The sequence below is a fragment of the Dendrobates tinctorius genome, unplaced genomic scaffold (assembly GCF_039654945.1).
Source record: "Dendrobates tinctorius isolate UK_male_01 unplaced genomic scaffold, ASM3965494v1 ptg000157l, whole genome shotgun sequence".
NCBI lineage: Eukaryota > Metazoa > Chordata > Amphibia > Anura > Dendrobatidae > Dendrobates > Dendrobates tinctorius.
The window spans coordinates 17,070,881-17,083,564 of NW_027361824.1; positions in this window are offsets into that span (position 1 = coordinate 17,070,881).

Here is a 12,684-nt window from a genome sequence, read left to right on the forward strand (position 1 = left end):
TAAAGCTAAGTTTTCTGCTTTGCCTGTTCGCATTTGTGTTTTGTTTTTGTTTTTCTTGCTTTTCTGGATTCTGCCATTCCCTGCTGGGGTGAGCTGAATCTCCTTTTGCCAGTTGCTCTGTCTTCAGAATATTCCTGAGTACTGACATAGCTTTTTTGAAGCCTAGCGTCTTCAGGGCCTTTTTCACTGTCAGTCTGTTGACTCTTATTTTCATAGGGTTTTTCACGGATTGCAGACAGCAGCCTTCCTGTCCTTTCCTATCTAGTTAGCTTGGGCCCCGTCTTTGCTCAGTCTTTCTGTCTGTGTTAGTGTTTTCATCTTGCTTCACCGTCATTATATGTTGGGGGCTGCCTAATGCTTTGGGGTCTGCTCTGGGGCAGTTTAGATTTCCCCTCTCTTTCTTTAGGCCTATTTAATTCTCCGGCTGTGATCGAGGGGTCTAGGGCATCGTAGGTACCCCCCACGGCTACTGCTAGTTGTGTTGATAGGTTCAGGGGTCTGCAATCCGATAGCTGCCAACCTCTCTGGTTTTCTGGACTTAGCTAGCATTTCTGTTTTTTTCCTCCTACGGTGACTTTTTCATAACAGGGCATCATGTTGCGTTTGCAGAGCCCCTGATGGGCCTAAACAGTGGAAACCTCCAACAAGTGATCCCATTTTGGAAACTAGACCCATTAAGGAACTTATCTAGATGTGTGGTCAGCACTTTGAACCTTCAAGTGCTTCACAGAAGTTTATAACGTAGAGCCGTGAAAATAAAAAATCCATTTTTTTTCCACAAAAATGATCTTTTCGCCCCCAAATTTTTATTTTTACAAGGGTAACAGGAGAAATCATACCCCCACAGTTGTGCGATTTGTCATGAGTACGCCGATACCCCATACGTGGGGGGGAACCACTGTTTGGGCGCATGGGAGAGCTCGGAAGGGAAGGTGTTGTGAGTTCATTCTCTGGTTCACCAGTTGTGAGTTCTCCTTCCAGACTCCCTCTGGTGGTAACAGGAGGTAGTGAGGCTGATTTGATCGGTGGAGATCTGCCACCTGAGAATGAGGATGACGATTGGACCTCAGGAGTCTCAGATTGGATTTAAGACAGCTGACTCCCTATTCAGTTGCTGGTGATTCCTTCTGTTTGTCAGGTCTTGGTTCTCAGCTCTGTTCCAGTCAGCTCAAGCTAAGTTCCTCTGCTAATGTTCACACTAGATTTTGTTGCTCTATTCAGTTTTTTGTGTGGTCAGCCAGCCCCGGCTTGGACTGTGCTGAATTTCCACTCTTATTTATCTGTATTTGCCAATTTGCTTTGTGTCCCTTATTAGATTGGCCTCTTTTTGCAGTCTCAGAATATTTCAGAGTGCTGATATAGTGGGAGAAGTCTAGTGACTTCAGGGTTAATTTTGCTATCAGAAGTGTTGGACATTATTTTTGTAGGGTTTTTGGCAGATTGCAGTGTCTTTCCTTACCTATCCTATCTAGTTAGTTTGGGCCCCATCGTTTGCTCAGCCTATTTTCCTACCTGTGTTTTCATCTTGTTTCACCGTCAATACATGTGCGGGGGCTGTCTATTCCTTTGGGGTCTGCTCTGGGGCAGTTAGTTTTCCCTTTTCTTGCTTTAGGCTTATTTAGTCCTCCGGCCGTGACGAGGCGTCTAGGTTCATCGTAGGCACGCTCCACAGCTACTGCTAGTTGTGTGGTTAGGATCAGCGATCTGCAATCTGCATAGTTACCAACCTCTGTGGTTTTTCTGTGCTTAGCATGTTTAGGTTTTTTCCTCCTCGGTGACCCATTCATAACAGTACAAAAAAGTAGGAAAAAGTTGTAAAAAAAAAAAAAGTGTCCGAATTTTTATATATATATATATATATATATATATATATTCCTCTTTTTCTCTGGGGCCGTAGGAGGATTTTTTTTTTCCCGTAATGGAGATTAAGCAATTGTCTGATCGTGTGGAGCAACTTGCTGCTGAAGTGCAGGGAATTTCCACCTACCTCATTCAGTCACATGCTGCTGAACCCAAGATCCCTGCTCCTGATGTGTTTTCTGGGGATCGGTCTAAATTTCTGAATTTTAAGAATAATTGTAAATTATTTCTGGCCTTGAAGTCATCGGGGAGCTCTGTGCAGCAGGTTAAAATTGTCATCTCTTTGCTGCACGGTGATCCCCAGGATTGGGCTTTTTCTCTGACACCTGGAGATCCTATTCTGACTAATGTGGATGCATTTTTTCAGGGCTTGGGGTTGTTGTATGATGAACCTAAAGCTGTTGATCAAGCTGAGAGAACCCTGTTGGCATTAAACCAGGGTCAGGATTCTGCAGAGTTATACTGTCAAAAATTCTGAAAGTGGGCGGTCCTTACTACATGCCCCAGACCACCAAGAAAATTGTAAATTTTTGGTGCTGCATAATTTGCATGGTAATGCGGGTCGCCCCAGACCATCAAGAAAATTGCAGATTTTTGGTGTTGCATGGTCTGCATGATGCCATTGTTCTGGGGTTTCCCTGGTTGCAAACTCATAATCCAGTTTTGGATTGGAAATCTGGGTCTGTGGTGAGCTGGGGTTGCCAGTGTGCTCTTAGGGATGCTCCTGTTTTCTCCACCTCTCCTCAGTCTCATGATCTTCCTGATTATCTGGCCGATTTTTTGATGTATTTAGTGAGAGTAAGTCTGCATCTTTGCCTCCTCATAGGAGTTATGACTGAGCAATTGAGTTGATGCCTGGGTGTAAATTTCCCAAGGGTCAGCTTTTCAACTTATCAGTACCCGAACATGATGCTATGCGATCCTATATTAAGGAGTCATTGGAGAAGGGTCATATTAGACCATCCTCGTCACCTTTAGGTGCAGGGGTTTTTTTTGTGGCCAAGAAAGATGGTTCATTAAGACCGTGTATTGATTATCGTTCCCTTAACAAGATGACGGTTAAATATCAATACCCGTTGCCTCTGATGTCTGATTTATTCTCCAGAGTTAAGAGTGCCTGCTGGTTTACTAAGCTTGACCTCAGGGGGGCGTATAATCTTATTCGCATCAAGCACGGGGATGAATGGAAGACGGCGTTTAATACTCCAAAGGGACATTTTGAGTACCTGGTGATGCCTTTTGGGCTCTCCAATGCCCCTTCTGTCTTCCAGTCCTTTATGAATGATATTTTCCGAGACTTTGTGGATAAGTTTTTGATCATCTATCTGGATGATATTTTGATCTTTTCTAGTGATTGGGATTCTCATGTGGAACACGTCCGGACTGTGTTCCGGATTTTGAGGGAGAATTCCCTGTTTGTTAAGGGATCGAAATGCCTCTTTGGTGTGCAGAGGATTTCATTTTTGGGATTATCTTGTCTCCATCGACTATTGAAATGGACCCGGCCAAGGTACAGGCCATTTATGATTGGGTTCAGCCTACTTCTTTGAAGGCCCTCCAGAAGTTTTTGGGTTTTGCTAATTTCTATCGTAAATTTATAGGTAATTTTTCTGGTATTGTCAAACCACTGACTGATCTGACCAAATAGGGCGCTGATGTGCTGAATTGGTCTCCTGAGGCTATCTCAGCATTTCAGGAGCTTAAGCAAAGATTTACTTCAGCTCCAGTTTTACGGCAACCTGATGTCTCACTTCCATTTCAGGTGGAGGTAGATGCTTCTGAGATTGGTGCAGGAGCTGTTTTGTCCCTGTGACTTCTAAGATGAATCTCTGTGCCTTCTTTTCTCGAATTTCTCCCCATCTGAACGCAACTATGACGTGGGGAATCGGGAATTGTTAGCCATGAAGTGGGCATTTGAGGAGTGGAGACATTGGTTGGAGGGAGCTAGACATCAAGTTGTGGTCCTCACCGATCACAAGAATTTGATTTATCTGGAGTCGGCCAAACGCTTGAATCCTAGACAGGCTAGATGGGCCTTGTTTTTCACGCGTTTTAATTTTGTGGTCTCTTTTCTTCCGGGCACTAAGAATGTTAAGGCAGACGCCCTTTCTAGGAGATTCTTTGATGATTCTCTTAGTGTGACCGAGTCTGCTACCATCCTAGGTGAGGGGGTAGCTCTTTCTGCCATTTCACCCGATTTGAGACGTGCCCTGGAGGAATTTCAGGAGGATAAACCTGAGCGTTGCCCTATGGGAAAATTGTATGTTCCTGACCAGTGGAGAAAGAGAGTGATGTCTGAAATTCATTGCTCCGCATTGGCTGGTCATCCAGGTATTTTTGGTACCAGAGATTTGGTGAGTTGGTCCTTTTGGTGGCCTGCCTTATCTCGTGACGTCAGGAATTTTGTACAGTCCTGTGGGACTTGTTCTCGGTCTAAACCCTGTTCTCGTTCTAGTGGGTTGCTGATGCCCTTGCCGGTGCCCAAGAGGCCATGCACCCATATCTAAATGGATTTTATTTATCTTCCTGTCTCTCAGAGAATGACTGTTATCTGGGTGATTTGTGATAGATTTTTGAAGATGGTCCATCTTGTACCACTCCCAAAGTTGCCATCTTCCGCTGAGTTGGTGCCTTTGTTTTTACAACAGGTGGTTCAGTTACATGGGATTCCTGAGAACATTGTGTCCGACAGAGGAGTCCAGTTTGTTTCCAGATTCTGGAAAGCCTTTTGTTCCAATCTGGGAATTCAGTTATCCTTCTCCTCCGCGTTTCATCCCCAGACCAATGGGCAGACTGAGAGAACAAACCAGACCTTGGAGTCTTGAGATGTTTTATATCTGCTGATCAGGATGATTGGGTCTCATTTTTGCCCTTGGCCGAATTCGCACTGAACAATAAAGCTAGTTCTGTCACTTTAATGTCACCCATTTTCTGTAATTTTGGGTTTCATCCTCGATTCTCTTCAGGGCAAGTGGAATCTTTGTCCTGCCCAGGTGTGGACACTGTGGTTGTGAGAATGCAGCAGATATGGGACCAAGTGGTGGATAAGTTGTCACTCTCTCAGGAAAAGGCCCAGCGATTTTCCAACTGGCATAGGACCATTGGTCCCCGGTTTAAAGTGGGTGATATGGTTTGGTTGTCGTCTAAGAATATTCCTATGAAGGTTGCATCTCCTAAATTTAAGCCAAGATTTATTGGTCCTTATAAGATTTTGGAGATTCTTAATCCTGTTTCGTTTCGATTGGCTCTTCCAGTTACGTTCAAGATCCATAACGTATTTCACAAATCTCTGTTGAAGAGGTTTGTTGAGCCAGTGGTTCCTATGGCAGCACCTCCTGACCCTGTGATGGTTGAAGGCAATGTGGAATGTGGTAGAGAAAAATAGGTATTAGACCTACCGGTAATGATGTTTCCAGGAGTCCATCCTGACAGCACCATGGAGGACGTCCTCCTCCTCCTTACAGGGACAGGAAAGCACACGAGAGGTTAAAAGGCCATGTCCCACCCCCTTTCCCTCAGTGATTTGACAAGTACCACAAGGTGGATGATGCTAGTAACGGTTTAATGAAACAATCATATTACAGCATATGACATAACATAATACAACATAGTATAACATAACAGGGAGGGAACTACCCGTGCTGTCAGGATGGACTCCTGGAAACATCATTACCGGTAGGTCTAATACCTATTTTCCAGGACGTCCACCTGACAGCACCATGGAGAGTACCAAAGCACCTCCTCAGGGTGGGATTACTGCCTGGAGAACTTTTCTCCCAAATGCGGTTTGTTGGCCAGCTAACACATCTAGTTTGTAGTGTTTGCAGAATGTATTAAGACTAGCCCAGGTTGCAGCTCGACAAATTTGATCAACTGACGCCCCCGCCCGCTCGGCCCATGAGGTCGATACCGCCCTCGTAGAGTGGGCTTTTAAGGAATCAGGCGGGCTGGCGCCTTCAGCCTGGTAGGCATCCGAGATTACTGAGGTAATCCAACGTGCGATGGACGCCTTAGAGGCCTTCTTCCCTTTATTCCTACCTCCAAAGAGAACGAACAGGTTCGGGTCGACACGCCCACTATTGGTGGCCTCTAGGTATTCTATAACTGCGCGCCTCACGTCTAGCGAGTGGAGCCGCCGCTCCTTCTCATTTCGGGGATTATCGCAGAAAGAGGGTAACACTACCTCCTGGTTCAGATTTCTTGTAGAGGCTACCTTCGGGGTAAATGCCGGGTCTAACCTTAGGATTATACTATCCTCTCTTATCTGGAGGTATGGATCCTTAGTGGATAGGGCCTGGATCTCCCCTATTCTTTTGGCCGTGGTAATGGCTACTAGAAAGGCCGTTTTACGAGTGAGAGCAGGGATGGCTATCTTCTCACTAAGGGCGAAAGTGTCCGAGCAGAGGAACCGAAGTACCAGGCCCAGGTCCCATGGCGGGCTGAGCTGCCTAATCGTGGGGCGCAGGCGCTGTGTGGCTTTTATAAACCTTATCACCCAGGGATGTGCAGCTAACTGATAATCGAAGAAGGCGCTCAAAGCTGAAACCTGGACTTTTAGAGTGCTGGGCTTGAGGCCTTTATTAAAACCTGCCTGCAGGAACCCTAGTATGTTAGGGAGATCAGGGGTGCCTGCCACGAGCTCGGACCTGCCACCCTCCAGACAGAATCTTTTCCATATCTTCCGATAAATTGCCGACGTCACCGGCTTCCTGCTGGCCTGTAGGGTGGATATGACCTGCTCCGACAATCCTTTTGCCTTCAGGATGTCCCTCTCAGGATCCAAGCCGATAAATGGAGTCTTGCTGGGTCCGGGTGGTGGATCGGGCCCTGGTGGATGATGTTCTCCCACAAGGGCAGCTCGACTGGATCTTCTACTGCCATGGCTCCCAGAAGGGAAAACCAGCTTCTCCTCGGCCAGTATGGCACTATCAATATCACTCTTGCGTGGTCCTCGCGTATCTTTCTGAGCACTGCCGGTATGAGGGCCAGTGGTGGGAACGCATAAGAGAGGGATTCTCCCCAAGTCTGACTCAGGGCGTCTACGCCTTCTGGATGGTCCATCGGATTTAGGGAGTAGAATCTGGGAACCTTCGAGTTCTTCCGGCTTGCGAAGAGATCTATACTGGGGTTCCCCCAGCGCTGACAAAGCTGGTCGAAGATCTCTACGTTCAATTCCCACTCTGTCGGGTGGATCTGTTGTCTGCTCAGGTAGTCTGCCACTTCGTTTTGGGAACCCTCTAGATGTACCGCGGTCACGGATCGAACTGTCCGTTCTGCCCACGTGAATATCTTTTCCGCCAGTGCCTGTAGTGGTTGATGTCTGGTTCCTCCTTGGTGTTTCAGGAATGCCACTGTCGTTGTATTGTCGGATAAAATGCGAACATGACGACTCTTTAGTACCGACCGGTTTCTCCGCAACGCTTCCCAGACCGCGAAGAGTTCCTTGAAATTGGAGGATCTGGCCTTGATGCTTGCTGGCCACTTCCCCTGGAAGATCTTCCCTTCTATGTGGGCTCCCCATCCCCACGCACTTGCGTCTGTGGTGACTACCACGTATGGAGAGGTTGTCCAATGCACGCCCACCTGAAGGTTCCTGGCCTGTAACCACCAGCGAAGGGACTCCTTTACTCGTCCTGAGAGCCTTAGGGGTTTGTCTAGCGACGCCTGACTCCTGTCCCACCTCGCGAGAATCTCTCTTTGTAACAACCGCGAGTGGAATTGGGCCCAACGGACACACTGGATGCAGGCCGTCATGAGGCCCAGGACCTCCATTGCTTCCCTTATGGAGCATTGACGCTTCAACAGGCCTCTGGTTCTGGCCTGAATGGACTTCTGCTTCTGCTCGGGTAGCCAGGATATTCTGTCGGCTGAGTCTAGGAGGACTCCCAGGAATACCTTTCTGGTGTCTGGTGTGAGGTCCGACTTCTCCCAGTTGATCACCCAGCCCAGGAACTCCATCACAGTAGTTGTTCGGATCCTGTCTCGGATGAGCGCTTCTTTGGATCTTGCCACCAGTAAGAAGTCGTCCAGGTACGGCACAATCACAATACCCTGATCTCTCAGGTAGGCCACCACCTCTACCACCAGCTTTGTAAAGATCCTGGGAGCTGAGGCCAGCCCGAATGGAAGACCCTGGAACTGGAAATGGCAGGTCCGGGCTGGTGAACTGATCGCGAACCTTAGTAGGCCTTGGGATGAGGGATGAATAGGAACCTGATAGTATGCCTTTTTTAGGTCTAGGGTGCACATAACTGCGTCCCTGTCTATCAGAGGAATTGCGGATCGGATTGATTCCATCCGGAACCTCCTGTATCTGACCCAAGCATTTAGTGGCTTCAGGTTTATGATGGTGTGGGCCTCGCCGGATTTCTTTGTGATTGCAAACAGGGAAGAGTAGTGCCCTTTCCCTCTTTCTGACGGTGAAACTGGTATTATGACCCCTGAGTCTAACATGTCCTGAAGATCCGACCACATTGCGGAGTCCTCCTGGATGACAGTGGGGGCAATATATCTGTCGGGGGGAGGAGAATAGAGCTCTATCCTGTAACCTTCCCTGATGGTTCTGAGGACCCACTGATTGTTGGTGACTCGTGACCAGTTTGCTGCAAAGTGGCGAAGTCTCCCCCCAATGCCTATGGCGTCATTGTCTCCTCGATCTAGATGTCGATGCAAATGGGGGACCTCTGTTCCTCCCACTTTGGCTGAAGGAGCCTTTGTAGGAGCTTCTATTAGACCTCGCCCGGCCCCTAAACTCTGACTGTCCTCTGAAGAAGGAGCCTCTCCGAAAGGACTGGGACCGCCTGGGCTTTTCTTCCAGGAATCCCTTATTCTTATCGGACACCAGCTCAAGGATATTATCCAGGGCTGGACCAAACACCCTCAGACCCGAGAAAGGGATGGCACATAACTTTGCTTTAGAAGGGTTATCCCCCGACCAGGATCTAAGCCAGACTGCTCTCCGGGCCGCATTAGAGAGGGAGCTGTTTCTGGCCGCAAACCTAACTGATTCCGCCGACGTATCCGACAGGAACGCCGTGGCTGATTTCAAGAGAGGAAGAGATGCTAGTATCTCTGACCTCCGGGTCTTGTTGGTTAGGTGTTCCTCCAACTGCCCCAACCACAGGAACATAGACCTAGCCACCGAGGTGGCTGCTATGTTGGCTCTAATCAGGGCCGCCGACGTCTCCCATGCTCTTTTTAACAAGACGTCCGCCTTTCTATCCATCGGGTCTCGAAGACCGGATGAGTCCTCGGCTGGGATAGCCGACTTCTTAGTAACCTTGGCGACTGGGACGTCGATCTTAGGGACTTCTTCCCACGCCCGAGTTTCCTCGGGATTGAAGGGCAGTCTATTTTTAAAGTCTCGGGAGAGTGTCAACCGACGCTCTGCTTCTTTCCACTCCTCCAGGATCATTGCTTTGATGTGCTCGCTTACAGGGAACACCACCTGTTTGCGGGACACCAGTCCTCCAAACATTAAGTCCTGTCTGGACTGTGGCTTAGGGACTTCTTCCATCTGCATGCTATTTCTGACCGTGTGTACCAGCTCGTCCGTATCCTCCAGTCTGAATAGGTACTTTCTGTTCTGCTCCTGACTATCCCCCAGGATCTCGCCTTCTTCCTCCTGATCTGAGTCCCGGAAATCGGATTCCTCGCTAGGGCTCGCTTCTGATACTGGGACTGGTTCCCACCTCGGACGCTTGCGACTTGGCCCAGGGCTGGGGGATCGACGCCGGGTTGTAGAGGCCTGAATCTCTTCCCTTATCAGCGACCTCATTTCGGAAAGTAGAGATGGCTGTTCCTCTCCTATGACCCTGGAGGTACAGGGACCGCATAGGGGCTTGCTATAGGTGTCTGGCAGCTTTACTCTGCACACCGGACATCTGACTGATTTGGAGGTGGCTTTCGCCGGGTCCTTCCCCGAGGGGGACTCTGCCGGGGTTCCCTTTTCCTGATAACATAAGGGGCACCTCATCAGATCTGGGCTGTGGGGACGGGTGGGGAGGGTGGTCTGCGCTATGCGCACTTACCCCTCCACCAGATGCAGTGTTGCCTTCCATCCCCTGGCGTCCGATGCAGTCACACAGCCTGGAACGACCTGTGACGACTCTGGAGAACGCTGTGGTCCAGGAGCGCGCGCGCCCTGGATTTGAAACCGGCGTCTGACGTCACCGGATGTGACGCTGGTAAGCCGCGCCTCCACTTCCTGCCGGGCATCTGAGCGCGACCGCGCTCGGCGCGTGCAGGGAGCCGCCTCCCCGCCTGCTATGGCGCTCCGGCCTCCAATGCCCAGCCGTCGGCGTCATCCTGCGGGTACTCGGCCCGCCGCGGCCGATTGCGCCCACTTCTGTCGGTGCCCGCACGGCCAGCCGCCTGCGGGGAGCCGACCCGTCCTGGAGCCGAGAGCCCCCCCACCGGGAGGAACGGCTCCCTCCAGGAGCGTCGTCCTGCTCCTGGCCTTTGGAGCCGAGGGACTCCCCACCGGGAAGTTTCGGCCCCGGGACCTCTTGACAGGGGAAGGATTGGACCGGCCGCACGATCCCCTGGGCCCCTCCGGTAAGCTCTCGCGTGTCCCTCCGTGCAGGGACAGGAAAAACACTGAGGGAAAGGGGGTGGGACATGGCCTTTTAACCTCTCGTGTGCTTTCCTGTCCCTGTAAGGAGGAGGACGTCCTCCATGGTGCTGTCAGGTGGACGTCCTGGAAATATTGGATTCTCGTTTGGTTAGACGGAGACTCCAGTATTTGGTCAAATGGAAGGGTTATGGTCAGGAGGATAATTCTTGGGTCTCTGCCTCCGATATTCATGCCAATAGATTGATTCTTGCTTTTCACCGGGCCCATCCTGATCGGCCTGGTGGAATGGATGAGGGTTCGGTGACCCCTCAAGGGGGGGTACTGTTGTGAGTTCATTCTCTGGTTCACCAGTTGTGAGTTCTTCCAGATTCCCTCGGGTGGTAACAGGAGGTAGTGAGGCTGATTTGATCGGTGGAGATCTGCCACCTGAGAATGACGATTGGACCTCAGGAGTCTCAGATTGGATTTAAGACAGCCGACGCCCTATTCAGTTGCTGGTGATTCCTTCTGCTTCTCAGGTCTTGGTTCACAGCTCTGTTCCAGTCAGTTCAAGCTAAGTTCCTCTGCTAATGTTCACACTTGATTTTGTTGTTCTATTCAGTTTTTTGTGTGGTCAGCCAACCCCGGCTTGGGCTGTGCTGAATTTCCACTCTTATTTATCTGTATTTGCCAATTTGCTTTTTGTCCCTTACTAGTTTGGTCTCTTTTTGCTCTGTCTCAGAATATTTCAGAGTGCTGATATAGTGGGAGAAGTCTAGTGACTTCAGGGTTAATTTTGCTATCAGAAGTGTTGGACATTATTTTTGTAGGGTTTTTGGCAGATTGCAGACAGTGTCTTTCCTTTCCTATCTAGTTAGTTTGGGCCCCATCGTTTGCTCAGCCTATTTTCCTACCTATGTTTGACCTGTGTTTGTGTTTTCATCTTGTTTCACCGTCAATACATGTGTGGGGGCTGTCTATTCCTTTGGGGTCTGCTCTGGGGCAGTTAGTTTTCCCTTTTCTTGCTTTAGGCTTATTTAGTCCTCTGGCCGTGACGAGGCGTCTAGGACCATCGTAGGTACACTCCACGGCTGCTGCTAGTTGTGTGGTAGGATCAGGGATCTGCATAGTTACCAACCACTCTGGTTTTTCTGGGCTTAGCATGTTTAGGTTTTTTCCTCCACGGTGACCCATTCATAACAGGAAGGAGCTCCATTTTGGAATGCAGACTTTGATGGAATGGTCTGTCGGCGTCATGTTGCGTTTGCAGAGCCCCTGATGGGCCTAAACAGTGGAAACCCCCCACAAGTGACCCCATTTTGGAAATTAGACCCCCTAAGGAACTTATCTAGATGTGTGGTGAGAACTTTGAACCCCCAAGCGCTTCACAGAAGTTTATAAGCGCAGAGCCGTGAAAATAAAGTCTTTTTTATTTCCACAAAAGTGATTTTTTTAGACCCCCAAAGTTGGTAAATAGTGGAAACCCCTCAATTCTTGCTCCAACCCTAACCTCAACACACCCCTAACCCTAGTTCGCCCTAACCCTAAGTGCACACGTAGCAGAAATTTTCTGCTGAAAAACAGGACTCCCTTCCCAGAAACCGCGCGGTTTTTTCTGCGCGTTTTTACGGTGATTTTTGCTCTTTTTTTCCGTGCGGTTTCTAGACACATGAGAAACGAGGAAAAAAAACTGCGAAATTAATGAGCATGCTGCGTTTTTTACCGCGATGCGTTTTTTTTGCGGTAAAAAATGCATCAATGTGCACAAAAAGTGCTAAATGCAGAGAAATGAATGGGAAGCTTCTTTTTCCTGCGGATTTTTTGGCAAATCCGCTGGAAAAACAGCGAAAAAAACGCTGTGTGTGAACACAGCCTAATTCTAACCCTAGCCCTAACCCGAGTCCAACCCTAACCTTAATGGAAAACTGAAAAAAAAAATATTTTCATTTCGTTATGTTGGCCTAAGGGAGTGATAAACTGGGGCGGGGTGTTATGTACTATTTTGATCACGATGATAGTTTATCATCGTGATCAAAATGAATGAATGGAATCTGCCAGCTGGAGCCTGCAGACTCCCGGCGGGCGCACTGCGCATGCGCCCGCCATTGTCTCCAGATCCAAGATGGCGGCGCCCACCCGAGGACGTCGGCGGGACGCAGGACCACCCGATTCATGTTCTCTGGGGTCTCGTCTACCCCCTGCAGCCGAGACCCCGGAGAAAACCAGACACTGGGGGGCGCTATTCACTTTCTCCACAGCGCCGGGAATTA